Source organism: Rhincodon typus, chromosome 14, assembly GCF_021869965.1.
Source record: "Rhincodon typus isolate 14 chromosome 14, sRhiTyp1.1, whole genome shotgun sequence".
In the NCBI taxonomy this organism is placed as follows: Eukaryota; Metazoa; Chordata; class Chondrichthyes; order Orectolobiformes; family Rhincodontidae; genus Rhincodon; species Rhincodon typus.
Window position 1 is genome coordinate 69,262,148 of NC_063345.1, and position 14,634 is coordinate 69,276,781.

At 40.4% G+C, this 14,634-nt stretch overlaps 1 protein-coding gene across 1 annotated transcript in view; it reads right to left on the reverse strand.

The window, feature by feature from the left end:
• Positions 1-11,802, reverse strand: part of LOC109935647 (gamma-aminobutyric acid receptor subunit alpha-3-like) — a 189,033-nt gene extending 177,231 nt beyond the window's left edge. The window contains exon 1 of the mRNA XM_048604864.1: positions 11,361-11,802. The gene's annotated coding sequence lies outside the window, so the exon portion shown is untranslated. The remainder of the gene's footprint in view (positions 1-11,360) is intronic.
• Positions 11,803-14,634: the final 2,832 nt, after the last annotated feature.

Genomic DNA, 14,634 nt, shown 5'->3' on the forward strand with positions numbered 1-14,634 from the left:
AGGTGAATTGAACAGGTATTTTGCACTGCTATTCACTATGGAAGATGCAATTAACATCCCAGACATAGTTGTGAATCAGGAAATGGAAGGAGTAGAGGAACCTAGAAAAATTGAAATCTCTAGATAAGTGGTACTAAGCAAATAGATGGAACTGTGATCTGACAAGTTCACATCTCCTGAAAAAATTTACTCCAATGAGCTGCAGTGACCACATCTGTAGCAACTGTTGGTTTGCTGGAGGAACTTTGGCTCAGAATTGATGAGCTAGAGTCTGAGCTTTGGGCACTGCAGCACATCTGGGAGGGGAAGAGTTACCTGGACGTTTTGTTTCAGGAGGCAGTCATGCCTGGTAGATTAAGTCCCTTAAATTCAGTCAGTGGTCAGGGACAACAGTGAGTGACTGCAAGTGAAGCAGGTAGAGGAATCCTGCATTCAGGAACAGAGGGGCCTCAGCTCTTGACCTTGTCCAACAGGTCCAAGGTATTTGCTCACTGACTGGATGAGGAACAGAGCTGTAGGGAGGATGAGCCAGCTGACCATGGCACTGTGGTATAGGAAACTATTCAAGAGGGGGGAGCAAAAAGATAAGTGGTATTTGTAGGGGATTCTATAATTTGGGGAATGGGTAGCATCCTTTGTAAGCAGGATCGAGAGTCCTGTATGGTATTTTGCCTGCCCGGTGACAGGGTGAAGGAAATCTCTGACCGGCTTGAAAGGATATTGGAGAGGAAGGGGGAGGATCTAGTTATGGTCCATATCAGGGCAAACAACATAGGCAAGTTGAGGAAAGAGGACCTGTTTGAGGATTATCAGGAACTAGTAACTAAATTAAAGAACAGGTCCTCAAGGGTTACAATCTCCAGATTACTGCTCAAGCCACGTGCAAATTGGCATAGGGATGCAAGAATAAGGGAAGTAAACATGTGGCTAAAGGAGTGGTGTGGGAAAGAGGGGCTCCTTTTCATGGGGCACTGGCATCAGAATTGGAACAGGAGGGATCTGTACCATTGGGACGATCTCCACCTGAACCGAGCTGGGACGAATGTTCTAGCGAAAAGGGTAAACAGGGTCATCAACAGGACTTTAAACTAGAAAGTGGGAGGGGAAGGGAAGCATAAAACTCCAAGAGGTATAATGGCCAATGGGCAACAAAGCAGCAGGTTAACATCTGTGGGGGTGGATTCAACTGCATGTAGAAATGTTAAAAAAAAAATGAAACCTCAGGAGAGGTTATTAAAGTCTCCATCCAGAAAACAAAATAGGACAGAGTGGTTGGAAAGGTTTAGGAATCCAACTTCAAGTACATTAGATAAAGGGATGACAATGAGAACAGGGACAGTAAACACAAGACTGAAGGTGTTGTACCTGAATGTACACAGTATACGAAATAAAGTAAATGAGCTTGTGGCACAGATTGAAATTGGCAGGTATGATGTGGTGGGCATCACGGAGACATGGCTACAAGTGGATCAAGACTGGGAGCTAAATATCTAAGGATATACAGCCTATCGAAAAGACAGGCAAGTGGGTAGAGGGGATGTGGTTGCCTTATTAGTAAGAAATGAAATTAAATTGATAGCAAGAAAAGACATAAGGTCAGATGATGTAGAATCTGTGTGGGTAGAATTGAGGAATGGGAGACATGTACAGGCCTCCAAACAGTAATCAGGATGTAGGGTACAAGATACACCAGGAGATAGAAAAGGCATGTAAGAAAGGCAAGGTTACAGTGATCATAGGGGATTTCAGTATGCAGGTTGACTGGGAAATCAGGTTGGTAGTGGATCACAAGAAAAGGAATTTGTGGAAGGCTATGAGGTGGCTTTCTGGAGCAGCTTGTGATGGACCCCATTAGGGAACAGGCAATTCTGGATTTATTGATGTGCAATGATGCAGACTTGATAAGGGAGCTTAAGGTGAAGGAACCCTTGGGAGGCAGTGACCATAATATGACAGAATTTGCTCTGCAATTTGAGAGGGAGAAGCTGGAATCAGATGTAATGGGATTACAGTTGAATAAACACAACTACAGGGGCATGAGAGAGGAGCTGGCCAGAATTGACCAGGAGAAGGGTCCTGACCCGAAAAGTCAACTTTCCTATTCCTCTGATGCTGCCTGGCCTGCTGTGTTCCTCCAGCTCCACACTGTGTTATCTCTGACTCCAGCATCTGCAGTTCTTACTATCTCCTCAGGATGGCAGCCGGTGACTAGTGGTATTCTACAAGGGTCAGTGCTGGGACCACAACTTTTCATTTTATACATAATGATCTGGATGAAGGAACTGAGGGCATTCTGGCTAAGTTTGCAAATGATACAAAGATAGGCAGAGGGACAGGTAATATTGAGGAGACAGGGAGGCTGCAGAAGGATTTAGATGGGTTAGAAGAGTGGGCAAAGAAGTGGCTGATGGAATACAAAATGGGAAAGTGCAAGGTCACGCACTTTGGCAGCAAGAATAGAGGCACAGACTAGTTTCTAAATGAGGAGAAAATTCAGAAATCTGAAGTGCAAAGGGATGTGGGAGTTCTAGTCCAGGATTCTCTGAAGGTTGACTTGCAGGTTGAGTCAGTAGTTACGAAGGCAAATACAGTATCGGCATTTATTTCAAGAGGACTAGAATATGACAGCAGGGATGTATTTCTGAGGCTTTATAAGGCTCTGGTCAGACCACATTTAGAATATTGTAGCAATTTTTGGCCCCATATGTCAGGAAGGATAAACTGGCCCTGGCGTGGGTCCAGAGGAGGTTCACGAGAATGATCCCAGGAATGAAAGGCTTAAAATATGAGGAATATTTGAGGACTCTGGATCTATACTCAATGACGTTTAGAAGGATGAGGGGAGATCTAATTGAAATTTACAGATTACTGAAAGGCCTGGATAGAGTGGAAGATGTTTCTATTAGCAGGAGAGACTAGGACCCGGAGGCACAGCCTTAGAGTAAAGAGCGAACCCTTTAAAATGGAGATGAGGAGAAACTTCTTCAGCTAAAGAATAGTGAATTTTTGGAATTCATTGCCACAGAAAGCTGTGGACACTAGGTCATTGGATATAATTAAGCAGGTTGTTGATTGTTAAGGGGATCAAAGGTTATGGGGAGAAGGTGGAAGAATGGGTTTGAGAAACTTATCAGCCATGATTGAATAGTCGTGCAGGCTCGATGGGCCAAATGGCCTAATTTCTGCTCATTTGTCTTATGGTCTATGGACCTTCACTGTTACTAGGTCAAAAATTCTGGAACTTTCTCCCTAACATCATTGTGGATGCACCCATACCACAGAGACTGCAGCAGTTCATTATGGTGGCTCATCATCACCTTCTCATGGATATACAATGCTGAATTTATCACCAAAACTCTCACCCACAGAAGAATAAACAAAACAGCTGATCAAAATCATGAATGTCAGAGCAATCTTGAACCATAACAGAGATGCTCATCAAAATTGATAACAATCATTTTATTATCAAGAATGGATCTCATTGTGGAGAAAAGGGTTAACTATTAGTCGAAGAGTAGTGACTGAGCATATCTTTAATTACCTATGTCATAGTGATTTAAAATCAGATAGAACTAGGACTGGAGTCTGTGGGGTTCCACTGATGTTCTTTCTTTCCATCCTCTGTGTAGAGTTATGTTCAGTAAAACTTGTTCATGTTTATTCAACAGAACCTAGACCAGATCATGTTACATGGTGGCAGTGGTGACTCCAGGCATCCCCATGACCAATGGGGTTGTTCATCCAGCATGAGAATGCAGACGCTACACAGCCAAGTAAATTAGCAACATATGTCATCAGTGAAAGCATAGTCTCGTGACATCACTAATGTTACTGCCATGTGAAAATGAAAACATTTGATCATATTTACATACAAAGCTTTCCATGAAATGCTATCAGTGCAATTGCACACATATCTCCTCAATGGGTTTAAAGGCATGTGTCATTAGTGTCATCACAATCATGTGTAATCAACTAAATTATCTCCTTGTGGTACCAATGAAATAGTGATATTACAACCAAGCATCATCAATAAAATTTCAAGCATTAGTGAAATTATAATCTTGTATCATCAGTGGCATGGCATAATGTGTCCTCTGTTATATCACAACCTGCGACAAAATCCATTTTGTCTCATTCTATCCATTTAAATGTGCAAGCCAGAAATCTGTGAATATTGCAACATTCAGGGAGTAGGGTATTCTAACGTTTGTGTTCAACTGCTCAGATGGTTGTGGCATTGAATCCTACCTAGGAACAAATGCATGGTTTGTGGTAAGATATTCAGTAAGTCATTTAGAATAGCTCAAAGGTTTAGTCATTGGCAGAGCAAGTCAGTAATCAGTCAAAGGAGAATTGCTGGTCAGTAAGGTACTTATGGAAAAAGATAAGAGTTCAATCCTGCTTAAGCACTTAGGATTCAGGAGAAGCCTTTTGACACAGAGTCAGTATTGGAGTCCTGGAAGCTGTTTGTTTTTGGAATAAGAGACACAAGGTGCAGAGCTGGATGAACACAGCAGGCCAAGCAGCATCATAGGAGCAGAAAGGTTGACGTTTCGGGCCTAGACCCTTCATCAGAAATGGGGGAGGGGAAGGGGGTTCTGAAATAAATAGGGAGAGAGGGGGAAGCAGATAGAAGATGGATAGAGGAGAAGATAGGTGGAGAGGAAACAAACTGGTTGAAGAGGCGGGGATGGAGCCAGTAAAGGTGAGTGTAGGTGGGGAGTTAGGGAGGGGATAGGTCAGTCCAGGGAGGACGGACAGGTGGAGAGATATCCCCTGAGGTTTGTCCGGAGGGAGGAGGGTAACTTCTTCAGGCTAGGCATCCTTAGAAGAGGCTTCGCAGTGGGGTTAAAATTGAATCAGAGATTTATTTCAGAAATTTATTTCAGAACCCCGTTCCCCGCCCCCATTTCTGATGAAGGGTCTAGGCCCGAAACGTCAGCCTTTCTGCTCCTATGATGCTGCTTGGCCTGCTGTGTTCATCCAGCTCTGCACCTTGTTGTCTCGGATTCTCCAGGATCTGCAGTTCCTACTATCTCTGCTTTTGGAATAAGCTGTATGTCATTTACAGTTCAATGCAGCTAAAATTCAGAATGAAGGAAGCCCATAAGCTTTGTGCAGCTGATGAGCACTGGAGTTCAGAAAAACCTGGGGTAGTTCCAGCTTGGTGAAACTGCTATCCATGAAAAAGCTACAGTCATGATTACACTACAGTTTCAAGAATCCAGGGGAGCATAGACCCAGGAAAGGAGGGTGAAGTACCAAAGCACAAGTAGTCTTTGAGACAGTCCAAAATGGAATAGTTTTTGAGTGTGTTCTAAGCTAGGTCTTCAAAAGAAAAAAAAAATGGAATCCCTTGTAAACTTTTAATGAGATTTGAAGGCCTACAATTTCATTGTTGTCTGGGGATAGTTGAGAAATCCGTTTGGTCTTCACTGACCAGGTTTGTTACTTATGTTTACCTCATGTTAAATCAAGATATTATAAGATAAATTGTATAGAAATGCAGATGGTTTTACTTCTCTAAAATTCTTTCATAATGTTTTTGTTGCTTATCCAAAACTGTAGAATCTTGTGACTTTAAACTCTTAATAAATACCTGGGATCTTACGTTTTATCTGCTTTAACAGGAAGTTACTGATCCTTGGCCAGATCGTTAAATAATTTGGTGGTCTTGGTCTGAGATCATAACATTATTGCCTCAACTAAATTATATCCCTGAACTATCAACGAAATTACAAGATGTGTCATCAGTGACATTACAACCAAAATTACACTAAGGTGTCATCAATGAAATTACAGCAGTTTGTTTTTTATCAACTAAATTACATCCATTTATCATTGAAATTACATCCATGCATCTTCAATGAATTTACATTCATGCATTATCCACGATATTCAGGCATATGTCACCAATTAAATGATATTCTTGAAATTAAAACCAAATATTGTCAATGAAATTACATGATGTCTCATCAGTAACATTACAGTCAAAATTACCAATGACATTCAGACAAGTATCATCAATGAAATTAATGGAATGTATCATCAGGGAAATCGAGAAATAGGTCATCAATGGGGGTTCAGCCATTTATCATTCGCAATATTATAATCAATAGTCATTAATGACAATAGCTGCGTACCCTCAATGAGATTGCAGCTGCACACTCTTTGTGACATTGCATCCATGTGTTGTCAATGACATTGCTGCCCTATAATAACGCGCATTTAGTGTCATGAAATGTCATTGCTTATCCATAATATTATATTCCCAGCCTATTAGTTACATCTGAAGTAGCTTCCGGCAGAGCATTATGTACTATCAATATTAGCCATCCATGTTTAATGTTAGTAGAGTCAAATTCACAGTTTAGTGTAATGAGTGACATATATGCTATCAAAGTCATAATCAATAATGATATTCCAACCGTGTCCCATCATTGATATCTCATCAACATTCCATTAAACCTGTGTCATCAGTGACATTACAGCCACAAAATTAAGTCATTTTCTACTGGTGGAATGTAACACTGATTATGCAGTGAAAGTATAGCCAAGTGTAAACTGACATATTTTAAAATAATACATTTTCTTTGATTATTTCAAAATAATTTGCCACCAACAGCACTTCATTATTTGCAAAGAGTTGCATCACAGACCATTGTTTTCACTGAGACACTATCCAAATGAGATAACGTCATGGCCATCACTAATACAATGACCAACAGCCTTGGAGACAGCCATGTGTAACCAGTAACATCAGTCAATCAGTAACATGGGTCATCAGTGACATCACGTCAATGTGACATCACAGCCACGGGTCATCAATGACATCATAACTTTGTGTCATAAGAGGACATGGATTATTCACCTACAATATGCTCAGGCATTCAATAAGATTATTACTCCCTTGGTCTCGTCTCAATCTAACTTTCCTGTCTCGCCTCCAATAAGTCTTGCTTTCTTTAACTATTAAAAATCTCTCCCTCGGCTTAAGGAAATTCTATGACCAAGCTTCTACCTTCTTGGGAAGAAAATTCCACAGTCTAATGCTTTGAAAGAAGAAATTTTTCCTCATCTCCATCTTAAATTGTGTCGTCCTAGCAGTAGTCACCTCTCAAGAGGAAACATCTTCTCAACTCCCATCCCATCAAGTCCTGTCAGGATCTTATGGGTTTCAGTAAGATCACCTCTCAATCTTCCAAACTGCACTGGGTAAAGGCCTAACCTATCCAACACATCTACACAGAAGAACACCTCATCCCAAGTATGAATTGATAGAATGTTCTCAGAACTGCTTTTAGGGCAGCACTGTGGCACTGTGGTTAACAGTGCTGCCTCACGGCACCAGGTAACCATGTTCAATTCCATCCTTGAGCAATTGTGTGGAGGTTCCATGTTCTCACCATATCTGCGTGGGTTTCCCTGAATGCTCCAGTTTCCACCCACAGTCTAAAAATGTGCAGATTAAGTGAATTGGCCATGCTACGTTGTGTATAGTATCCAGGAATGTGCGGGCTAGGTGAATTAGCTATGGGCAATGCAAGGCTACAGGGATAGGGTGAAGGGGGGTTCATCTGGGTGGGATGCTCTTCAGAGGGTTGGTGTAGACTTGATGGGCTGAATGGTCTGCTTCCACACTGTAGGGATTCTTTGATTCTATTTACTTATTTAAACAGGTAAACCAAACTTGTACACAGTACAAGTGATAGTGATCTCCCCAGTGCCCTGTACAGCTACAGCAAAACACCTTACTTTTACACTACATTTTCCTAATGTCAACAGTATGTTACTTTCCTAATTAATGTATCCTATCTCAATGAGAGATCCCTCTGCAACATGGAATTCTGTAATCTCTCTCCATTTACACAGATTACTACTTTTTTATTCTTGCTGCCAAAGTGAACAACCTCACATTTTGCCACATTTTAGTTCACCTGCCAACTTTTTGCCCAGTCAAAACACCTGTCTAGATTCTTTATCCTCTACTTTATTTTGAAAAAAAAGACAAATTACTTCCTTACTTTAATTGACACCATCAGAAAATAAATATACCATATGTTTGATACCTGCATTCATGTCTTTGATATGGATCCTAAATAACTGAGACCCCAGTACTGTTGCTGTTGCACTCAAATTATTCAAGCCTGCCAATCAGCCTATCTATTCCCAACTTCATGTTTGTCAGACAATAATTATCTATGCTAATATGATTACCCTTACACCATGTGCTTGTATCCTGTGCACCAGCCTTTAACGTGCCTTTTGGATTCCAGTTTACCACATCTACCTGTCTCCCTTATTCACCTTGCGGATCTACCCTTACTCTAACTAATTAGTTGAATATGATATCCCTTCCACCAAACCATGTTGATGCTGTCTGATCACATTGTGATTTTCTAAGAATTCTGCCATAATTTCCTCATTAAAGGATTCTAGCAATTAGTTAAGTTAAATGGCCTTTACTTTTTAACTTTCCATCTTTCTGTCTCCCTCTTTTCTTGAATCAAGGTGTTACATTGGCTACTTTCCAATATGGATGGGACCATTCCAGAATCTGAAGAATTTTAGAACGTTATAACCAATGTATCGGCTATCTTTGCAGCCACTCCTTTTAAGACCTTAGGAAGTTGACGATCTAGTCTCTTTTTTTTCTTATTCATTCACAGGATGTGGACATCACTGGCTAGGCTACCAATTATTGCCCAACCCAAATTGCCTAGAGGATAATTAAAAGTCAACCACATTGATGTTATGGGGATATGTCAGCATCATTTCCTTGGTGATGGTGATTGTTTTAAATTCCTCCCTGTTAATCATTTCATGATTTTCAACTGTGTCTGGGAAATTTTCTAAGTTTTCTATTATAAAGACAACAAAAAAACCTATTCAAAGCCTCCGCAGCATTTTTTTTCTATCATCAAATTCCAAACTCACTCTCCAGAAGATCAGCACTAGCTTTAGTTATTGCTTTTCTATTTAAATTCACACTGAAACTTTATCTACTTTTATATGTCTAGCTCACTCATTCATATATTCTACTCTCTCTTTCAAAAAAAACTAATTTCATATCTAATCTCTGACTCACTACCAAATTTTACTCATTTACATAAGGTTTCTTCCAATCTGATAATCTCCTGACATCTTTATGTAGCCACAGATGGTGTATACTTCTTGGAGAGTCTTTTTTTTTCCCCATTGGGATAAATTTTTGCTGAGTTAAATGTCTCTTTAAAAGTCCACAACTGAATTGTTTCAGTTCAACATTTTAACCTAGATTTCCTGCTTATTTTGTCTAGCTCTGCCTTCATATCATTATAATCATCTTTATTCAGGTTTAAAACACTAGTCTGAGACCCACACTTTTCCCTGCATACTCTGTTGTATGTGTAACTGCTTTTAGGGGTCTAAAAACTACTCCCACAAATGACCTCTTACCATTACTATTGCTTATCTCTATTCAAACTGATTATACATCTTACCCTTGCAGGCCAAGCTCCCCTCTCACTGCTGTACTAATTACATCCTTAATTAACAGAGCTAGTCCGCCATCTTTTCCTATGTACCTAACTTCCTGAAATGTCAAATATCTTTTAATACTCAAGCCCCAGCCTTGGTCACCCTGTAACCATGTCTACAGAATGACTATTGATACATATATATGGATCTCTGTGCGAACAATTCATCCATTTTGTTACTAATGCTGTGTGTCCAGGTACAGAATGTCTTTTCACCCTGTTTTCAATCTTTGGCCTTTTCTGCTGATACATTCTTAAGTTTGTAATTTCTGTACCTCCTTGCCACACTTTGGCTATCATTCGCAAAACTACTAGTATTACTTTAGTGTATCCCTTTGAGATACCACATCATATCTCACATGATGCTTTCGTCCAACTACTTAGCTTAAAGCCATGACATCAGAGGCATGTGACACCATGTGGCATTAGCAACATCAGATTGGCACAAGAAATGTTTTCCTGAAGCTGGTGATGTATTAACCCCGCAGGACATCACTGTATGTGGGCTTCTGTTATTTGGCCTGTGTTAAACCATGTTTTCAAAGCTCCTTATTACACCAAGCAGACTTAGATTTGTTGTAAATGCCCAGATGGTTGTGAGCAAGCCAATGAAAGGATAATCATCTCTCCTGCAGAACAGCAGTTCCCGAAATTTCATAGTGAAGGGGTTTTGCATCTCAAATAAACATCTGGCTTGTTGTCACTTTTCGATTATTGTCAACACTGCGTGGGAACGATATGATTTGTGCCTGTGGTGTAGTCAGTGCTTTCGGTTTAAATAAATAAATCAAAGACATTTAATAAGTAAATCATGTCAGTTGTTTATTGTGTTGCTAGAAACAGAATGAAGACAAATTATATTTTGTTGGGATGTAAATAAGGTCCGTACACACAGAAACTGTCGGAACCTTCAGTGTGTGAAATTCGAGGTCACTTTTTGTGAACTCAGGGGGCTGGGATGTTTTTGACAGGTGGTGTGTTCATAGCTTGCACCATGACTACGAGGAAATCAGATGAACCCATTTGAGCTTCTAACTATGACAAAACACAAAAGGATACAGATGTGTACAACATGGGCACAGCAGCGGAAGGAAAAGGAAACCGTGTCTTCCTGGAATACTTCAAACTGAGCGAACCTTCAGATCCTACAGTCACAAAATCTACCTCTTCTGCAAATGCACATGCCACAAACACTTGGCTCGATCCCTGTCGTCCCGTATCATTTTTTTTTTGCTGCATGTTTACATCATAATCTTAGCATGGAGAGCACAATGAAATGTCGAGCAGAGCTGGCACTCTGCTGTATCCTGTATTTAGGGGGAAACTGCAGAAGTGAATCCAGCGCTGATTAAAGCTGCAGAAACATACACCAATCGAAACGATTTGCTTTTCTTTATAAACAGTCACTTGGATCAGTGCTTACTATAGCTGTATCTTTCAAATGCAGTCTCTCTGCATGTGGCTACATGACATTGTCCAGCTGTAAGAAGTTGATCATAATTTAGAACATTTTTTCTTTTATTTCATCCAGCTTCAATGTCTACACTCCCCAACACAATCAAAAACATACTCTTTTTGAACTTGAATTTTAAACAGGGTGTTTTGTTGGGCGTATAGTTCCTCAGTGAGAAGTCAGAACCGAACTCAGCGTATTTAAACGTTGAATTATTGTTTAATGGGGGCGTTCTCGCGATTCACGTTAAAGGCACATTCTCAGAATACACCAGCATTATGCTTTCCTTCGGGCTCTAAGTTTTGCCCCATAGTTTAACTCACTGTTTTACAATATATTCAAACATAAAAGAGACCTTTAAAAAAAAACTGATACATATTACTGCTCACCTTTCAAAATGATTTATATTCCCAACACCCTTTGGATAACGGAAAGCAATTACTTTGTTTCATCCATCCTGTACTCCTCTTGCTCTCTCTCCCTCTCTCTTCATTCTTTGAAGCTAGATCTCTAAAACATATTTGTGGAGCCGTCCCTTCTGTACTTCAACCTCAGAGCGTATTTTTCAAATAAACTGATTCAGTCTAGAGTCGACATGCTGCAATTCAAACCCCATGCATTAACACATTTTCAGATCCATGGTCACTGCACTCTGACTCTTCCAGCCAGCTGGATGCTGACGTTTGAAGATGCTGACTTTTTCAGACAATCCTTGATTATTATTTTGTCTGGAATCGGAATCACAAATTCAAACATCTCCTCTCCTCTGACAGAATGCACTGCATTCAGCTCAAACAGCAGCCCAGACTAGTACTGCAAGCAGACTACACAATAAGCAATCGCTCAGCTCTTACCAGTGCCGGAATTTTTTTTAAAAATGCATATCCTCGTGTTGGTGCAGTCTTACTAATATCCCACAGTGTGTCTGCGAGACGTTGTTTCTGGAAAGAAACGATTATATGTGTTTGCTGCTTTATTTCTCCCCCACTGTCAGTGGCAGATCAGATTCCCCCTGGAGGTGGAATCAGTGATGTCTGACCCGTTAAAATCACCAAATGCACAAACACAGAGACACACTTGGACAGAAACACGCACACATAGACACACAAACAGAGCAAAACATGCATGCACACCTAAAGGCGCACAAAGACACATGCATGCTTTCTCTTACGCTCCACACATGCACCTTGCCATCGAAACACACCCCTATATACAATAATTAGAAGCCATTGGAATTTCACCTACACATACATACACACTCAGACCTACATTCACCATATACAGATAGTCTCAAAACCACCAACTCACATATGACTTTGGATGCAAACACACGCACACTCACACGTACACACATCTTGCCACAATTACACACACACATATATATATAATATATACCACAAATACCTTCTCCCCGCATGGCCTGTATATCCAAACACAGACACACACACAAAAACACACAGCACAAATACCCCCTCCCCCCAATGGCCCATATACATATAAAGATATAATACACACACACATGCACACATGCAGGAGCAAACATACACAGGCATACACACATTACACACACTGTCTAGACACATTTTCTTTTGCACACATCACCGTGACTCCCTATTTCAATTCTATTTACATTCATCAGGCCCAATCCTGTTTATCTGGTGCACTTAATATCCACTGAGGAATTATAAAGAGGGATTTTCCATCTCTATGGTAACTGATGTAAGGCTGATGAAGCATCTTCCACATCATTCTCCTTTTTCTTTTCACTTTATGTTTTCTTTTCATCTGTTATCTGATCTTCATCCTTTTCTTTTAATTTCTACCATCCTTTTTTATCTCTGGCTGCTTGCTAAATCTTAAGTTTTCTCCCATTCTTTTTATTCCAATTCCATCTTTTGCTCTGTTGCTCTTTGTTGTTCTACATCCCTCTCCATGTGTCAGACATGTCACTACCCAAAGAGTCTGTGTAACCGTGATAATCGATACACTGAAATACTAAGCATGGAGTTTCACTTTCATCCAATCTGTGCTTGACAAAGATTAACTAAAGGAAGAATGGACGGAATATCTTTGACCAGTAATTAGACTGGAGATTGCACAATGTCTGTAATCATATATTCACAGCTTGTTTAAAGTGACTGAGAAGCAGCTCTTTGGCAAGCCTCATTTTTGAATAAGCAGAAACATGAGTACAAAAGAATGACATCACAAACTGAGAAGGCAAAATCAGGACTAACTGGGGAATGCATGATGAGATGCCAGATAGAGACCCTAGGGACAGAGAATAACGCTCAATAAAGAGAGACAATAGATACATGTTGGAGACAGTTAAGATTTTATACATGACAGAGCTAGATATAATTTTAGGTGTGGCAAAATTCAACATAATGATATGCATTATGCTACAGCAAAGAATGATATGTACATCTTTCTGTTCATAGGACACAGGCACATTAATAAGGCCAGAACTTATTGCCCATTCTTGCGCTCTTGAAGTCATGATGGTGAACTGAATTTTTTAAACAATTGCAGACCATTTCGAGCAAGTACAGGAAGATCATTTCAGGATTTTGACCCAATGATAGTAAAGGAAAAGCAACATAGTTCCAAGTTAGTGTGCACTTGAAGAGGAACTCTTATGTCTTGGTAACGTTCTCATGCAGCTCCTGCCCTTGTCCTTCTAGTTTGTTGAAAATGCAAGTTTAAAAGGTGCTGTCGAAGGAGCCCTGGTGAGTTATGGCAGTGCATTTTGTTGATGGTGCATACTGCTGCCGCTGTGCGTTGATGGTTGAAGGAGTGAATATTGAAAGTGTTGGATGTTGTGCCAATCAACCTGACTGCTTTATCCTGGGTAGTGTCAACTAGTGTTGTTGGAGTTGCACTCATCCAGACAAGCAGGAAGTACTCCATCAAACTCCTGACTTGTTCCTTGTAGATGGTGGATAAGCTTTGGGGAATCTGAAGGTGACTTATTTGCTGTGAATTTTCTGGGTTCTGACCTCCTCTTGAAAAGTATTTATCCAGTTGTTTAGGTTTCTGGTTAGTGGTAATCTTAAGAATGTTGAGGCTGGGGGAATTCAGTAATTATAATGCTGAGCAGCATCAAGGTGTGATGGTTAGATACAGTCTTTTTTTATGATCGAAATGTAACTTGCTACTTTCAGCCTAAGACTGGATATTGCCCAGGTCTTCCTGTATTTGTTCATGGACTGCTTCAGTATCTGCAGAATTGCAAATAGTGCTGAACTTTGTGCAATCATCAGTGAATATCCCCAATTCTGATCTTATGATAGAGGGAAGTCATCGATGAAGCAGCTGAAGATGTTTAGACCTAGGACCCTACACTGAGTAACTCCTGCAGAGATATGCTGGAGCTGGGAGGGCTGACATCCAACACCCATAACCATCTTCCTTTCTGCCAGGTATGACTCCAACCATTAGAGTTTTCTCCTTCAATCCCATTGATTCTAATTCTACTCAGACTCCTTTGCAGCACATGGGGTCAAATGCTGCTGATGTCAAGATGTCCCATCTCATCACTGGAATTTAGATCATTTGTTCATATTTGAACCAAGGTTGTAATGTGGTCTGGCTGAGTGGTCATGGCAGACGCTAAACTGAATGTTGCTGAGTAGGTGATTGGTGAGTGTGCATTGCTTGATA